This window comes from Athene noctua, chromosome 1, assembly GCF_965140245.1.
Source record: "Athene noctua chromosome 1, bAthNoc1.hap1.1, whole genome shotgun sequence".
Taxonomy (NCBI): domain Eukaryota; kingdom Metazoa; phylum Chordata; class Aves; order Strigiformes; family Strigidae; genus Athene; species Athene noctua.
In genome coordinates, this window is record NC_134037.1 from 232,367,208 (window position 1) to 232,385,539 (window position 18,332).

At 41.8% G+C, this 18,332-nt stretch overlaps 1 protein-coding gene across 10 annotated transcripts in view; it reads right to left on the bottom strand.

The window, feature by feature from the left end:
* ENOX1 (ecto-NOX disulfide-thiol exchanger 1) overlaps positions 1 to 18,332 on the bottom strand; it is a 380,057-nt gene that overhangs the window by 256,045 nt on the left and 105,680 nt on the right. For 9 of the 10 annotated variants that reach the window (XM_074912668.1, XM_074912637.1, XM_074912684.1 and 6 more), the window contains one exon: positions 4,318 to 4,395. The gene's annotated coding sequence lies outside the window, so the exon portion shown is untranslated. Of the gene's footprint in view, positions 1 to 4,317; positions 4,396 to 9,344; positions 9,497 to 18,332 lie in introns of those variants that run through there. The other variant, XM_074912613.1, reaches the window with a different exon arrangement.

Sequence of the window (18,332 nt, forward strand, 5' to 3'; positions counted from 1 at the left end):
AACTTGGATTTTAGAAATACCCTGTAAGTGTTGTGTAGCTCTGGAAGAGATGACACAGGGTGGCACTGAAATCTTCCTCACTGGATGATTAAATAAACACCTCTCACAGATCATCTAGACATCTTTGTTCTTGCTGGTAACGCAGGCAAATGAGCCAAATTATCTTTGGTGTCCCTAAGGTGTTGTTGACTGTTGACACTAAAGATCTCCCTTCTTTTTATGTAATGTCCCATGAGTTAAGACCAGCAAAGATCATCATCTAATTGCCACTCTGAAACAGAAGATGATGGGCACCAGTGTGAGCCTTACTCCTGATCAGAGTCTATGAACACTTTGTATAGTTTGCAGGAGTCTGAACTGTTTTCCCATTCTTCTGGGAAGTAGCTATGATTAAATAGCAGCGAGGTATTTAAGGATGTTTCCGGACTGTTCCTCCAGCAAAGGAAATACTCCCCACCATTCCTAGAAATTCCTTGGAAACAACTCAAAACATAAAAGCCAATAGAAGGCCAATCTGCTCCCTGGGTTGGTTGGTTTGTTTTCTCTGCATTCATATTAATTTCAGTCTCTTGCAGAACACCTGCCCTGGCCACAGTTCTTACTCAGGTGACCAAATTGTCATTTTATCTTTTCTAATAATCACTTGGTCCTTGTCTTGCTGTGGGCAATAAAAAAAAGAGTTGGATGATCACAAACCCTCTGAACCATCACTCAAAAATAAAAATGCATATATGTGTTTGTATTAGCTTGTATATACAACTCATGATGTGGACACAACAGTCTTTACATACTCATGGTCTTGTTCTAATTTCTGTTCTAATAAAATGCAACTGTCCCTCCACGGCAGCTTTGAGAGTTTTACTTTCCCCACCTTCCCATTTTATTCTGCCACATTTCCTTTGAGCTTATAGATTTTCTCCAGCTACCAGGCTATTTGGTTTCCATCTGTTCAATAATTCAAATATATGCATCAAATGCACACACGGCACATTTTCAGGTAGTACCGTCCCTTTTCTTTTATTCCTTTTCATGGCCAGATAATTTGCATATAAGGTGCACAAAGATAACCTGCTCATCCACAGTTCTAGTTTATGCATCAGCTCCCCCTGCTTCCTCTCCGCAGATCTCCATCCATCCATCCATCCATCCATCCATCCATCCATCCATTGCGTGCAAGCAGCCACTTCATCGCCCTCCCAGCCTCTGGCAGGACAGCTGAGCCATGAGCAAAGCCCAGTGGCACCGAGGGTTTGGCCTCCGTGACAGCACAGATTTAAGGCAGGCAGGTGTATCTAATACAGTGGCAGCAGGGCTCTCCAAGTCCAGTGTGCTGCTACAGAGATCAAAGGTACGGTTGCCATGATTACATGCTCGTGTGGAAAAAGTGCTCTCCCTAGGCTCCTCCCCTCCTTTCTCCCTCCCCTCACATGAATTTTGAAAGATTGGTATTTTGCCAGTTGCGGTTTTATTACTGAAGAAGCAGGAAGACAATGGAGTAGCACTCCCTCCACCAAACCCCACCCAGGAGCCAGCCCCAGCCAGCCATCTGCCCAGGGGGCTGTAGCAGGAGCACAGGGCAGAGGAGCCCAGCCCCAGAAGACAGGGGCTTCCCATCCCTTCGGCAGCCATAAACTGTTTTCATGGCCTTTGTTTTACTCTGCTCCCCCTAATACCACGACACTCGTTTCACCATAGGGGTGCCAAGGGCAGAGGTTTGAGGAAAACCCAAGAAGCGTTTGGAGAGATGCATCATTTAGTGACCCCCCCAACAGAAAAATTTAAGGAACTCCAGCAATAAATGAATAAAACTCCAGCAAAGCAAGAACAAGTAACAATGATGTCAGGGAAAAGGAGGCTTCTCTGGAGAATGGGTGAGGGATTGTAGGCAGGAAATAAAAGAGATTAAGGAAACAAGAACTGTGCAAGAGGAGGAGATACTGATGAGGAAAAAAAAAACCCCATTAAATTTGCAGTGAAAGACATAGGATAAATGGGAAAAACTGACGTGGATTAAACTAATTATTTGGCTAGATCAGTATTCTGTTTTCCTTCAATGTCAATACCAGATGCCACAGAGAAGTGGTACAAGAGACACCTACACAGCTGTAGAAGAAGCTTCACCCAAACCCCAGGCTGAGGATCAGGCAGTTCAGCATTCAGTCAGGCAACTTCTGTGTAATTGCTTTATAACTGTGTAATACGAAAAATGTAACTGTGATGGCATTCTTATTGACGTAAATATCTATTTCTTGCAAAGGTTCAATGCAATACCTTTTGATAATACCCCGGGGCAATACTTTCCAAGGGGAAATTACACCTTCTATCTCCTTTTCAGTAGAAATGTCTTGCCTTTTAATTTAATTGGTTTTCCTTTGCTTCTGCATTATAATGAAGGTGCAGCACAGCCATACTCAAACTACTTTATGCCACTTAGTATACATATATCTAATATGTACATATGTCAAATTAATATCATATTTATACTCTTTTTAAATGACACAATACTAATTTGTATGTATATCACAAAGCCGTTATTCATCAGGAATCAAGACTTGTGAACAAGGAAACTTTTAAAACATGTTTTAGACAAATGACTTGCCTAAGCTTTCTCTGCGTAGCAGCTGTTGACTGCATTTGTATCAAATTCATTAGGACACAGGCCCAACAACACTTTGGTTCGGCAAATTAGCAGTCTTGGTAGTCTTTGGTGAGCTGTGATTCAATGTTCATAGACAGGTCTGGAAAGGAAGATTTTATAAAGCTGCTGCTGCTAGTAACAGATTTACAACCCAAATGCCAATACATGCAGCACGTTTTCTCCCTTTATCCTAAATGTCTTTCAGTGTTTGCACTTCTTTCTCCCCACTATATGGAAAAACACAAATTTTGCCCTAGGGATAACATCATTAAAGAAAGAACCAGTGCAGTCAAAGCTTCAGCATGACACAGATCATTCAGCGGTTGTGCAATTACTCTGAAAAGCTACTTATTTTTAAACACAGAGCTTTCACTCAACGCAGGCCTGAGGCATCACGATCAGATCTGTATCTGCAGTATCTCAACCAGTCTGATCTAGGGGTTTTGCTCATTACAGAAGCTGTAGCCTTGTGTGAGGTTCACACTTAGGTTCAAAGAGTTTCTAAAGCATTTTGGAGCTGGGCTGGCTTTAAAAGGTATTACCAAATCATAATAGTTTCCAAGAACAAATTAAAAGTTGTTTTGGATACCTCTCATCCCCTAAATCCACCTGGTATTGTTTTTGTATAAGGTTTATAAGTCACTTTCGCTTCAGAATTCCTACAGACTAATGGAATAGTAAGTGACTACAGAGGCAACAAGGAAAGCAATAATACCCAAAGTGCCGCTGGGTAAACCAAACGAATGAAATAGAGCATATTCCAAACATGAACATTTTTGAGAATTATTATTTAGGGCCAGATACAACTCCCACAGACACCAAGTGTCACCTGATAGCAGGGTATGACAACTCAGATGGAAAAGTTGATTCCCGTTGGTTTTTCTGAGCAGATTTCTAGAAAAATGCTGTTCAGTACTACCTTTGAAAACAGTAAGAAATCAATTTTTTCTCTGTTATATAGCTGCATAGAAAAACATATTGAAATGCAGGGGAGTGTTTTCTACCCTCTAAATCATTGCGATCGCAGGCCACAGAGCTTGTAACACCAGCGTTCTGGCTGACAAGGACACAGCATTAGCTACAGGCTCCTCACCACTCCTTGCCATGCTGACACTCCAGGAGTCAAGCCATTATTATTCTGCTCTTTTTAGAGTCTCTTAAATATCTTTTTTTTTTCATTTTTAATTTTCTTAAACTTTTCATGAACCTGAGCTCCTCCTGACCTGAAAGCCAGTAATTCTGCTGACCTTTTACTAAGTGTGCTTCTCGAAACATCCACAGCTATAGCTGTGGGACAGCTGCTCACATATTCGCAACCTGGGTGGGAGCAATCGATTGCAGGGCCTTTTAGGGTAATGCAGTTTCAACACATACTGGAAGACATAGTGGTAAGGTGAAAATGACTTACAGGCCCAATTCCTTTCTGCAGTTCAACTCTATAAACTGCAGTAATTCACTTCAAAAGAAAGACGAACGGGTTACTCTACATTTATACAACGGTAACAGAACTGTCAGGTCCTAAACATTTTGCAAGAAACAAAAATAATTTTTCACAACACTTGTTCCAGAATACAATTAGATTTGAATTTGGTTTGCACATATTCAAGACAAAAAGGGTAACAAGTCAGCACAGGAGTCTACATGCTGAAATAGTCAGAAAGCAATAAGAGTTTACAGACCTGTACAAAGGAAGGTAACTTCTCAGTGGCCCCATCATGGTATTTCCAAAGGAACGTTACAAATTCTCATGGCCGATCCTGCAAGAAGTGGAAAGAAAGTTAAAATCAGAGAGTTTCCAAAGGAAAAGCAAGTAAGATCAGCTGTCTCCTTGGATACACAATGCTAAAAGTCAGTGTAGAATTGGTTTAGACGATGTTAAACATTTTGAACTACAGAAGCAGCAAGATCATAACAATTATTTAAATATAACAAAGTCCAAGTTAAATAAAATACAAAATGGTAAGCTGTTTTTAAAGGCATGTTATTGAAAATAGTCAATAAAAATGCAATGAGTATGTGGGACTGGATTGGAGAGAATAGAAAAAAGAGAGAATATGGCACCGATTTATATTCCCTTTGAACTGTCTGTAATACAGACCTTAAAGTGCATTTTCAAACATATAACATATCAAAGAAGCAGACATTTATTTCTAGCCATGGCACTTCTAGGCTTTTGGTAAATGAAACCAGAAATAGTCTTGTGGAACTGTGCTGTGTGACAAAGCAGGTACTGATGGGTTCTGCCCAACACCAGTAAACAACTGTTTTTTCCTTTAACTGAAGAAAAGAATATCAGCAGTAAACAAATGCCTCACGTCTTGCATGAATTCTTCAACACAGTCAAAACAAACCTGTCTTTTCACACCTCCTGCATGTGCTATTCCAAGTCAAAATAAAAGTTATATTCCCTGAGATCTATCAGTTGCTGTTTCAGATTATGACAACCATGATACACAAGGGATGATGATACACAAGACACTAAAGCTTTCTGCTATAATCCCCCTGGAATCCACACCCGTTGTTGTAAGGATAATTATCTGGGTATCCCTGAGGCCAATTTTTGCAGTTTTCATATAAAAATCACCTCTTGCATAAGACATGAAATTTAAAATCATCCCCTTCACAGATATCATTGAGTCACTCCATTACCTCTGGGACAGATATAAATTATGCATTCTTTGATTCTCTTTAAAATTTTAGATGCACAAGGGGACAGAGAAGCATCTAAATGGTACTAAAAATGTAAGGCATTCAAGAAAGAAACAATAACTTGTATGGTATTAACTGCTACAGTGCTCCGAAGGCTCCCTGCCTGGTCAAGAAAAGCACATAAAGCACTGAAACATAACAGCAGGCTTGCATGCTAATGGCTGCTAGTGACAAGGACTCATTGAATGTCACTGCTTCACATACTGCGTACTGTTCATTTTTCTTATCTATGTGACCTCTCCTTTGAAATGACTGATGAAACTCCCATGAATTAGCATCTCTGCTTCTGGGCATTTGCCACCAAGAAAGCATTTAGTAACATCTCTACTAAAATACACCAAAAAAAAAAAAAAAAAAAAAGGGGGGGAGAAAAAATCATAATCTTAACAAAAAATAGTCACTATATCCATTAAAGGATACTTAGTGTGTACTGCAAAAGGACTGCTTCTCTGAAGCCTCCTCATTAGGCTAGTTTTTACCTTGATGCCCTTTAAAGAGTATTGGCTTGTCACAATACATGCATTCACATTTCAGACTTGGCTAACATTTTCATAATTGGTGTGAATAAAAAGGAATAGCTGTTACTGCAAGAAAAAAAGAAATGTCTCTGTTCTGATGCCCTGCTGCTATGATGACCTATTTCACACTAGCATCTGTTCTCTTCTGATGAACCACTCCAGATGTAAGCTGGCAAAACAGCACTGCAAGTATGTTACCCAGACATCCACTGAGTGCTGCAGATGTTTTCTTCCATGCTTCACATTTAATGGGTGCCTGATTAATTTTTTCTTTATTATTTCAACTACTTGGCCCGTAGAATTTTCTGTGAAGTTCACAGAATTCAGGATCCAATCTGCAGCCATAAGGAGCAGCTCCCTTTGTGTAAGCAGATTCATTAATGTCTGGAAATAACCAGCCAAAAGAGCCTTGGTCTGAATTGCCAAAAGAAATGCAAACTTTAGTAATCTATTACACCTTAATAGTATTTGCCTGAGGATTTAACACAATGCTCATTTCAATTTCAAGATTACAGATGTTTGTAATATTCAGATGCATCAGTCTGACAAAAATATTATGCCCGTTCTCTGCCTCAAGCCCTTGACCTGAATGAGGTTAGTGACAGGGATATGAATGACTTGAGCAGAAAACGAAACACAAAAGTAGTTTTATCGTGAAGCACAATATTTCTTCTGTCACTTAACCATTTTTTTTTCCCCTCTCAAAATTACAGGGTAGACTGCAGATCTTCAAGGCTAGCAGTCACTACGACAGCCTAAGTGCCATTTAAAAGAATAATAATTTATGAGATGGCTTGGTAGAATAGCAAAGGTCGCAGAGAAGACTCCCCAGGGAGAAGAGCATGACAAAGGTTACAAAGATGACTAAAGACTCGCCTACAGGACGGGATTTTCTTAGAAGGAAGATGTTTTGTTGCAACAGCTTTATCCTACCTACCACACAGTTGCCTCATCCAAACAAACAGTTAGCTATAAGGCATTGCTTACAAAATACGCTTCCGAAATTCTTGACTTACCAGCTTGGCCATATACCCAGGGCCCACTGAGGTGCTGACAGATGGAGGAGGCTGTGGGTCTGTCCCACAAGGCACAAGGGGATGCCTAGTGACTGATTTGATCCCACCTGGGGGATCAAACTTGAAAAATCTCCAGATTCTTTGCAAGGCAGTCCCCAGATAGATGTCACTTTTGGGGTAGCCAGGACCATTTGCAGACCTCTAACAGACCACCACAGACTGATGCAGTTTCTCTTAGAAGAAATGTGAAAAGCTGGTACATGAGGAGCCTAAGACACATGGTTGACACATTGCTCTCAGGCAGTTGTAAATTTGCACACCAGCCATCATCCTACACAGCAGTTTGGACTGCTTTTTCTTGCCACATCTATAGCATTCCCCCCCTCCCCCTTCAGCTGCTGCAAGTACAGAAAAAAAAGACAAGGATGAAGACAAGCAGGAACAACTCTTCTTGGCACAGCTCCACTCTCCACAACATCATCTCTGGGCTCATAAAATACACATTAACTGGTGGGAGAAGCTGGCGCTGCAAACCTGGGGGTAACCAGTGGTGTCTGCAGAACATCAGAGCAATAAAGAAAAGCTTAACCTGAAGCCAGCATGCAATACAAGACAACTCTTATCTCTTCAGAAATGTGCAGCCATAACCATTTTGAAAACTGACAGTCAGTTTCCAACTGCTTCTGATCAGTTGTGGAAAGTTTCTGCAGCCAGATCAATGGCTGGCACTTGTGGAGGAGGTCTGCATGGCTCTGAAGGGTACAGATATAGTATGTGCAATCAAGAATAGGTTATTGATTGCTTTGAGTATAAAGGATTATGCTTAATTGCTGCAGGACAAATGCTAAAGCCCATCTTCCTGGTATTTGATCTCCATGCCAGGCCTCTCAGTTCATAAAGAGGTACCCGAGAACTGGGTAACCATTCAGGTAGCTTTACCCAAGACAACATTTGGGGACTCTCATCTCTTTTCTATAGTAAAATAGGGCTATTTGCTGAAGGGGACTAATGGCACAGACATTCATATATCTGCATTTCCTTGCTTCAGCAGTCCCTGGTCCATCACTATGGCCAATGAAGCCTCTGGCTGGCTATTCAGATCACAGAACATCTTTACAGTGCCATAAGTGCATGCCAATGACAGCACCTTTTATCCTGCACATCACCTGCAGGAAGAAGGGAATGGCGCAGTAGCACTGTGAACACAATCAATAACCCAGACAATGCCCACTCCCAAGTGACAAATCCACTGGTCACACTGCCAGGGAGCCCTCCTGAACCTGCCCAAGAAAGAGAACTGGCATTTCCAACATGTGCTTTCTCTAATGCTTAGAGCTGCTTACTCCAGCGTGGCAGCTCCAGCTCAGTGCCAAGCCTTGGTGTGCTCGGGGCGGGTGTGTGTGTGTTATACTTTCCCATGTCAGTTTTGTGTGCTCTGTCTTCCTTTATTAATTTTAAATGGAATGGGGGGGATGTAAATTCACCATTGGGGATATGTCAGTATTTGCTCAACATACTGTATATACGTTTATTAATTTTGTATTGCATGGTGGATGTGATTTCTCTCTGGGGGGAAATCAGGGATAGCAAAAGGTCTTTCCCACAGCAGGGCAGCAGTGGGGAAAGGGAGGTTATTTCTCTGTGGGTTTGTTTTGAGTGATTTGCATGCTTTCATGGGTTTCTAAAGCTGAGGAACTTGTGCTTTCATGAACAGGCAGTTTCAGTGCCGTGACCTACTGGTCTGAAGAGGTTGATTATCTTAATGCAGCATTTGTTATGCAAGTCTTACAGCTTACACTACATTTTAAAAGCAGCAAATGATGCCTTTTTACAGTGGCAGAACAGTACGTAAAGGGGGAAATTAAAAAGCTTTCAAAATTAAGACACTTCCAAATAAGACTCATTTTTTAACAATACAAATGCATAAAAACTACATGAACTACAAAAGGGTTGTTACTTGACAAAGGTTCATGAGGTTTCACAGGTTCACTTGTAGATAGCTCTTTGCTATCTACTTTAAATTCACACAGAAAGGTAACACTCCATCATAGCACATCCCTTTGTTTCCAGACTCTTGGTCCCAGTATAGCTTTATTCACCTGTATCATGACAATGAAGGGAATGTCCCCTTAATGTCCTATTTACTTCTCTGGAAAAAATTCCCAGAGAAAAAATGTTCACGCCTCCCTCAACTTCCAGAGCTTCCCAGGTTGCAACTTGTTCATACCCAGCTTTGCCAAATGCTGGGAAATTGTAAACGGTGGTGTCCTGAGAATCTGGACCTTTCACCTATGATAGCCAAAGGGCAAGGAAACCACAGGTGCTGTTTATTGTTCAGTTTTTCATCACAAAAAGTATATGTTTTTTCACCCACAAATCTGCAATGCCAGGTACAGACCCTGCTGCCACTTCGGGAGACTTTTGAACATCATAGATATCTTTTCCTCTTCTTCCCCTACTGACCTTTAGAGCACAGATTCTGGGAGTTCATAGCTCCTCTCCAGCTCCTCCAGCACCCAGAAGATGGAAGCCAGAATTATGTTTCCAGCACAGGGCAATCCGGATTGGGATTCCTCCGTACAGTTGACTCCTCTGTGACTCCTTGGTACAGGGACCTGTTGTGGGAAGGGCCCATGGGGTGAAGGTATCAATGAACAGCAATTTGGGGACAGTTTGCTGTATGAGGAAGGAATGTGAGTATTCACATTGGCAGTCTAATATTTTTGTTTGCCCTTCCCCAGGCAGCTATGACAATGACGACATCTGACCAGAGAGCAAAAGACCCATTTTACTGACCAGAAGATGCCGCAGTAAGATTGATACTTATAAATAAGGACCTCTTAGGATTTATGCTGTTGAATAGTGCCTTACTGAGATTACTGCTCATAACAAACTTGAAATGGTGAAGTTAATTAATTATTTGTTTGAGCAAAACTTGTAATAGACTTGAAAACTGAATTATGGACTAGCTGACTCTCACTGCACACTTTTATGGTACAAGTCATTCTTTTCCTAACCTGGTGCAGCTGGCACATGAAATCCTCATGTGAGGGATGGCAGGGGCAGAAAGTTTCTGCACTGAGAAGCACAGTTCCCATTTTGAGCATCAGAAAAAGTGTTGAAAAATGAATGAGAGAAGCAGGAAAGAAAGGGGCTAGGAGACTGCAGCTGTCTGTCATGGGCTCTGTAGGTCAGTGCTTTTATACTTCCTGAATACAGCTGGATTTCGAACAAGCAGGAGGGAAAGAGGAAGGGCAGGATTTGGAAACTGGCTCACATCCATCCAAGACGATAACATGCAAACCAGGCAAAAAGTAGTAAATACCAGGTACATGTCACAGCACACAATGCTAACAGTCTTTAATAAAGACTAATGCAAGGATACTTGCCAGCCTCTTTGCTGTGCTGCCAGCAGCCTGGGTGTTCCCAGAGACTGAAGACAGGCAGGGAGCAAAGGAGGGCGGGCAGCCCTGCCTAGCAGTGAGCACCTTGTTCAGGATCCTGCTTACTGCCCCCACGTAGGGCGACAGGAGCCAGCCAGTGCTCCATGTCATTTGTCTATTAGCTGTGTCCTGGACAAACCACAGGACAGCAGTGGTATTCTGTGCTCAGTTCCTCTCAAAATCCTCCAAGAACAGAAAAGGAACTGGCTAGAGTTCTGGTTTCTTTCCTGACCTTTCTGCAAGCCATCTTGCTCTCCTCTCTCCCAGTGCCACTGTTCATGAAACTTTGGAGGGGAATTTCATTCAGCCATTGTCTCTCCTCACCCTGGAGAAGAGAAGGCTTAGGAGGACCTCATCACAGTATTCCAGTACTTAACAGTCAGCCACAAAGAGGCTCTCTCTTTATGTGGAGTCACACGGGAAGGACAAAGGGCAATGAGTACAAGTTGCACCAGGAGGGGTTTTATCTAGATAGAAGTTTTTTACAGTGAGAACAATCAACCACTGGAACAACCTCCCTAGGGACGTGGTAGAGTCCCTATCACTGGAAGTTTTCAAGGTCATCTCATCTAGACTCCCTTTCCCATGAAATGTTGGACAGATGATCTTTCAAAGTCTCTTCCAACCGGGGCTGTTCTATGATTCTATGATTGGCTATCTCCCCTGAATTTACTTCTCTGGAGACTGACTCCCAGAGCTTCCCACCCAGGCCTCCAAAGTTGCCCATATAATCTACCTTCTCCCTCTGAGGATAAGGTTATTTTAGTATAATTTACATTGGAAGGGACCCCTGGGGTCCATCTGGTCCAACCTGCTGCTCAGAGAAGGTTGATCAGGGTCTTCTGCAGTAAAGTTTTGAGTATTTTTGAGGATGGAGATTTCACAGCCTCGCTGGGCAATTTGTGTCAGTGTTTGATCACAGCCATAGTGATTTTTTACCCCCAAATACATACAATCAGAATTTCCTATGTTCCACACTGTGTCTGTTGCTTCTTCTCCTATCACCATGCATGCACCTTTGAAAAGAGTCTGGCTCTGACTTATCTCTCCCCTCCCATTAGGTAGTCACAGACAGCAGTAAGATCCCTCAATGACCTTCTCTTCAGGTCCCTGTGCATCTCGGTGGCCCTCCAGGGGACTTGCTTCAGTATGTCCACCCCTTGCTTGTGCTGGGGAGGCCAAAACCAGACACAGAACTTCAGATGTGCTGAATGGAGGGCAATAAACACTTCCCTCTAACCTAGGTTCAGCTGAAAGCATCCAGGAGGCTGCAGAGCACAGAGCTACAACAAAATGCCCTAGAAATGTGTGCCCAAAATTGATCAAATTATACAGATTTTTGTTACAAGTGGACTAGCACTGAAACAAGGAGATGAGAGTCGGCCACCTGAGCCCAGAGCAGCAGCAGGCACACAGGTAAAACAGACCGGTCAGTTAAGAGAAACTGCACAGAAATGAGGGGAGAAAGGTAGAGAATACCATAACATTTCAGAGCACATAATCACTTGAATATTAGTAGGAAGCAGCTACAACTGAGCTTAAATTATTGGTGATGTGAACAGGAATAAAAACAGCAGTAATTTGCCCATCATAATATAATAAGGAACTGTATCACGCAAACACAGATTTTCTTCATATTGGTGTAGCATGATTAAACACTGCATAGCACCAGCATGAACAGATCATAAAATGAGGCAAAAGTGGTATAAACCAATTGACTGCAGAGGCATTTCTGTAACCCAGTATTTAAAATTTAAAAAAAAAAAAAAAAAAAAAAAAAAGGGAAAAAAAATACTGTGATCCATTCAATCTTTGTCAAGAGATGACATATTTTCATCTTCTATCCAGACCAATGGTATTCTGCAAACAAAATCATTCATTGTTCTGCAAAACTGTATCTCCAATACACAATGCTGCAAACTCTGTATACCTAGAAATAAGACCACTAATAACAGGATGGAAGAATTTCTAAGATATACCAGGACGGAAGCACACATGCACGTGGGAGGAAAAACAATCATGTATCTACCACCTTTGTGAGTAACTCCCTCAGTCAAGAGCCATTTTAGTATTAAGCCCGTGAAGTCTGCCTGAGACACAGTAGCAGTGGTAAGTCTAGAGAAAACAACAGCCTGGAGGAGAATGCTTTTATCAGGACTGCAAATGCTGGCTCTATTAATGAAACAGCAACTTTGCATTATCATGGGTTTTTTACAGTGGCAACAGCAGCACAAACTGAGTCCATACCCAGAACTGATCATAAGGAGCAGTGGAAAGTAAAATTTGGGTTTCTTCTTACTTTGTTCCTGGAGGAAAAGAAAGAGAATGAATGAAGCTCTTAGGTTAGGAATAGTGCTCAAAACACTGCGGCAACTGGCAAAAGTTCCCAATCAGTGCAATGATTTAGGAAATCTTCACATGAATACGAATTCTGGTTAGTAGTTAAGATATTACTGAGATGACTATCTTTCTGTCATAGATATTCTTCTGTCAATGTGGATTTACTATGGGGACAAGACTTTCAATAAGTCCCTTCTAGATCAGAAACACTGTCCACTTCCATTTTCCTGGAGGGAAGGCATTAAAACGTCAGAAGTTAATGACTTATACAAACTTACTCTTCTTTTTTTTTTTTTTTCTTTTTCACTCTCCTGCAAAAGGCTTATTCTGATTTTTTTCTGATAGTTTTTTTTATAGAGATTTACTTACAATAAAGTCTTGTCCTTGACCCTGGAAAATTTATGCACTGATGGTATCAGATGATCAATTTTATGTGAAGAGGGAAATGGTCTTTTGGACTGAACTGCCTTCTCTAAAACCAAGGTCCATGACTTAAAACACAGTTGCAAAATGCTTCTTGCAGGAGCAGAAGCACTTGCCACATTTGTATTTATGTAAAATCATCTGATGGGACTAGGGCCACAAAGTGATTTTTGTGGTTGGAAGAGGTTAGCAGCGAAGCTAAGGTTGAAAACTGCTGTCTTAAACTATGCAGAGAAGAGCAAAGCCATGATTTGGAAATATGTTCTTTTTTGGACTACTGAGGAATGAGCAGTGCTTGGGGGGGTTCCCAAAGGCTCTTTCTTACTAGATAGACTGTTGGGATAAAGATTTGTTGGATCTTCTTGCTGGTCTCCACTCTCACTTACAGTCATTGTGTGTCACGTAATTAAGCCTGGAGTGTCTCACCATAACAACGTTCACATACAACAGGTTCTGCTTGAGATGAGAGGAGGCTTTCTGGCTCTCTATCAGCAAGGACACCTGAGGGATTCTGCAACTACATGCCATCTCAGTAACAAGCAGGCAGATGCCCTTGATGGAAGGAAGGGTTATTATTTTTCCAAACAGTTTTCCTACCTGCATCACCAGCCTGCTTGCTTCCAGTTTAGCAAGCTGCTCTTTTAAGCAGAAATCATCCTGACAGAGACTTTAAGAAACAAAAGTATGATTAGGATCTGTTATATTTGGGATGTACCTTTGCCATGTTACCACTGACTTTGGAGCCTGCAACTACTGGCAAAAAGCTTTCAGCAAAGAAAAACTTGAATGAAATACCCCCACCCTCAAAAAAACAGCAATCATGTATCAGGGGGTGTAGTCCAAGTGAGATCTAATGGCATCCTTTCATGTCTCTATAGCCTTGCATGTGGCAAGTTTCTGTAAAACCAGCCTGTATCCACTGAACACCAAAGAGCAGCAAGAATGCTGTATTGCAATAAATTCTTAAAGGACTTGTTCTTGCACAAACACTAAAATTCCAAAGTATCTACACTCAAGCAACTACAGCCACGCAAATTAAGGTCATGTTTTGAATAAACCAGATTCCTCCTGTGCCTGCAAGTGACTTGTATGTACATTTGTAATGTGCCCATTGCCAAAGCATCTGTGCCATGAGCTAATAATGGAAGTTATAACAGAATAATGGAAAAGCTGTATGCACAGGCAGTCTTACGCTGAAGACTGCTTAACTACAAACATAGGTCACTTCCAGAAAGGACAGAGACAGGGCCCGCATAGCCTTCTAAGAGCCATATTTTCAAAGAACAGCAGCCATTTGTGCAGCTGAACTTCTGTGTACACATACAAATGATCATAAAAGCAAGAAATTAGCGAGGGACAAAATGTGTCATAAAACGTTTCCAAAGCCAGGGATGGTCTGCATGTATGGCAGCATAGGATAAATTTTGCACCCTAGAACATAAGTGGGGCTCTTCTCCAATATACAAACTTCTACTTTTATACATGCTCTCCAGTTAGACTGAAATATTTCCATTTAGTTTTTCAAGCTTTTGAACATAGAACCTGTTAAAAAAATCAGAAACAGTGTAAAGGGGTCACAGAGAAAGCCTGAGCCCGTTTTGAGAATTAGTTCAACAAAAGAAATCCTTACACGTACTTGACTACAAATTTGCAAAGACAAATATCCATATTTTTGCAAAGGTCATTTCAGGTAAAGGTTTACAATTCATACTGCTTCTTTAGATATTCAGGTGTATATCCAACAAGAATTAGAATAGGAAGAAAATCTGTTTTGTTTTGTTTGCCTGGTATCTGCCACCTTTAAAATCAGCTTGCTAAAAACACTAGTTTCCATCTGCCAACAGCACCAGAGCATATATATAGTGCTTGAAATGCAGAAGAGGATATGAAGTCCCTCAGAAACCCCATGCTCTTCTGTTTAGGATATATTTTGATGATGTTTCCTACAAGTTTCCAAGTGATGGCTGGGTCTGGCACAAAACAACAAACAGCTGGGTGTGGACTAGACAGCATGTGGACAGGAGTCAGGCTAAGGACAGCACTTGAGCCAGAACGGTTGTTTCTGCACTGGAAATAAGGCTGTAATTTCTAAAGCATCTGCAGGATACTTCCCCACAAGGGGAAAAAAAAAAAAAAAAAGAAAAAGAAAAAAAAGAAAGAATAACAAAAAAAGGAACACTTGATTTTAAAATATAGTCTTTAAATCTACTTAAGAGTTACACTGTAAGAGGATTTATGACTAAGATGGGAAGAAAAAAAAAGCTTCTAAATTATTACTTGCAACTTTGAGGATATCACAGAAACTATGTTTAAAGGTCCAATCCTGGCAGCCCACATGCATGTAAATTGTTCTGTACAGCTCAGTAGCACCCACTTTCATGAAAAAGGATATGTGGCTAGAGACAGGCTTGCAGGTTTAAAGTGGTTGCTTTATTTGTGGCATAAATTTCCTCCAATTAGTCAGAGACGTGGAAATGTCATGCTTCAAATAAAACCCAAGAACTTATAATAATTAATATATATTTGTAGGGCATCTTGAAAAACTCCTATGAAAATTTTTTTTAAAAAGTCCCGTTTCCCACTGAAAAACTCAAGAGAAGTGTGTCCCTGACAAAGGCTCATAAGGGGCCAAAACACTGGTTACTTGTTCTCTTTTGCTCTTTACAAATGAAGCAAAATACAGTTAATACATTATGCATGTCTTTGAGCATATTTTTATTTAGCCTGTTTTGGTTTGTTGTGCCTTTAGAACTTTCAGTTTGTTTTGGTGTGCCTTAGGAACTTTGATTTGGTTTTGTTTTTCTGGTTAATAATAAAATTCAAATGTTAGGGCAGGACATCAACTAATCTACAGCAGGAGATATTTGTTTAAGTTTCAGTGAAACAGCCTCTCAACATCTCTTTTCCACTCCCTTATCTTATCAGTCACCAAACCACTCTCAACAAGCTGGCCTGCCACAGGAGCAGCGTGGGCCAGTTGCTATTAGTCATTTCATTTCCTGTGAAGATGATCTGTTGTTTCACCCGCAGGAATAAGAGAGACTTTGCAGTAACATGCTATAGGGTCTCAGTACTGTAAAGTTTGGGTAGAGAAACTATTCTGTGCCTTATACTTTTAGAACTACCATTAAGGCAGTGCTTAAAACAGATAAGCACATCAAACAAGCAAAAGACAATCCTCTGTCATGAGGAATTTTCTCCTGCAGAAGTCAAAGACAGTGAACAGCAAAGCCTAAGGGAAAAAGAAGAGAAAGAAAGGGCAGCTGTCATGAGATTAGATAGTTAATTACAGTCACGACATTCCCATCTCAATGTCACTTTTTAAAATTTTATTTTGGATGGGGGGTATCTTTTGGCATTTAGCAGCAATTTCTGTTCCACTGGAATATACGGGACAGGTGGGGAGTTAGAACAGATTAAGGAAAGTAGAACCAAAGAGGTGGGAAGCAGGGTGGTGGTTGAAGGGTTTTGATGGGGCTGAAAACCAAGTTCAGACTAATTGACACAGTGAGGCAGAGAGGAAGAAAAGCCATTAGAAATGAAGATCCACAAGGGCAGGAGTACAGGAATGAGCGGTCACACAGCAGGACTGCGGGGTAGGCTTTCTCCCAGCAGCATTCGTCTCTATCTTGCTCTACCCAGTGTCTGGAGGGCAGCACCCATGAACCACCACTACAATAAAATGGTATTCTTGAGATACTAATTTCCTCCTTCTCCTTATCCCAAGGGCATAGCCTCAGTCAGTCCCTAACTGTGCCCAAAAACTTCTAACCTGGGGCAAAGAAGGAAGAGTAGACACGCTCTTGGAGGGTCACTTCTTATTTTTGCTGAAGGATGCACAGAAATTGTCAGTCTGTATGTATATCTCTAGACAGCAATTTACAGATGTGCTGCCCTCCTCCTTATAAAGCTGCAAGACAATTTGGACTAAACCAGCCTTGTTCATGGCTCTTCAAAGGCTTCAAGCCTGTAGGTCCTATGCAGTAAAACAAGCTATTCTGAAACTCTCGGTGGAGAGACTGTCCCAGTCCTTCACAAGGTGGTGAAGGACTGTTCCAGGATGTCATCTTCCTCTGTCCTCTTGTTTGAGCACCAAATCAATGGAGTTTCTATTGTGAACAGCACCCAGAGGTGGAAATGTTCTGTTATGCAGCAAGAAATTTGCAGTCTCTCCTATATGTGACCCGCTTAGAACCAAGCTCTACTCCTTCCTACCACTGATTCTGTATTTCTGGTGCTGATTTTGGTTTGTTTCATTTGCCAGGATTTTTCTATGTATGTATGTATACATACAAGGTCTGGTGGGACCCTGAAAATTCACAAATCAAGTGCTGAGGAGAAGCTCCTCATACACAAGCTGAAGGGACTACCTGGCTGCCCAGGTGAGAGAGAAGGGAAGGGCTTCAGTGTCTCACAGTTAAACTGTCTAGTCTTTCCAGTCCCTATCCTCCTCCTCTGCCTGCACTGTTCTCAGCTGTATTTAGTTGTGCAGTCATACTCTTACCATAAGGCATACCCTGGACATGGCTAACATACCTGGGAAACACACTGTGGTACGCTTGAGCTGAGCAGGATCTTTTCTGGCTCACAGCCTGGGAGCAAGCTGAAAAGGGCTGGGAAGATGGTACAGAAACCCTCAGTGGCAATTCCCACTGGCATCTTGGTATCCCTCCTCTGAAACAGCGTGGCCAGCAGGGACAGGGAAGGGATCTTGCCCCTGTGCTCAGCACTGGTGAGGCCGCCCCTCGATTCCTGTGTTCGGTTTTGGGCCCCTCACTACAAAAAGGACATTGAATGACTCGAGCGTGTCCAGAGAAGGGCAACAAAGCTGGTGCAGGGTCTGGAGCACAGGTCGTACGAGGAGCAGCTGAGGGAACTGGGGGTGTTTAGTCTGGAGAAGAGGAGGCTGAGGGGAGACCTCATCACCCTCTACAGCTACCTGAAAGGAGGTTGCAGAGAGCTGGGGATGAGTCTCTTGAACCAAGTAGTAAGCGATAGGACAAGGAGGAATGGCCTCAAGTTGCACCAGGGAAGGTTTAGACTATATATTAGGAAGCATTTCTTTCCAGAACGGGTTGTTAGGCATTGGAATGGGCTGCCCAGGGAGGTGGTGGAGTCCCCATCCCTGGAGGTGTTTAAGAGCCGGGTTGACATAGCATTGAGGGATATGGTGTAGTTGGGAACTGTCAGTGTTAGTTTAATGGTTGGACTGGATGATCTTCAAGGTCTTTTCCAACCTTGATGA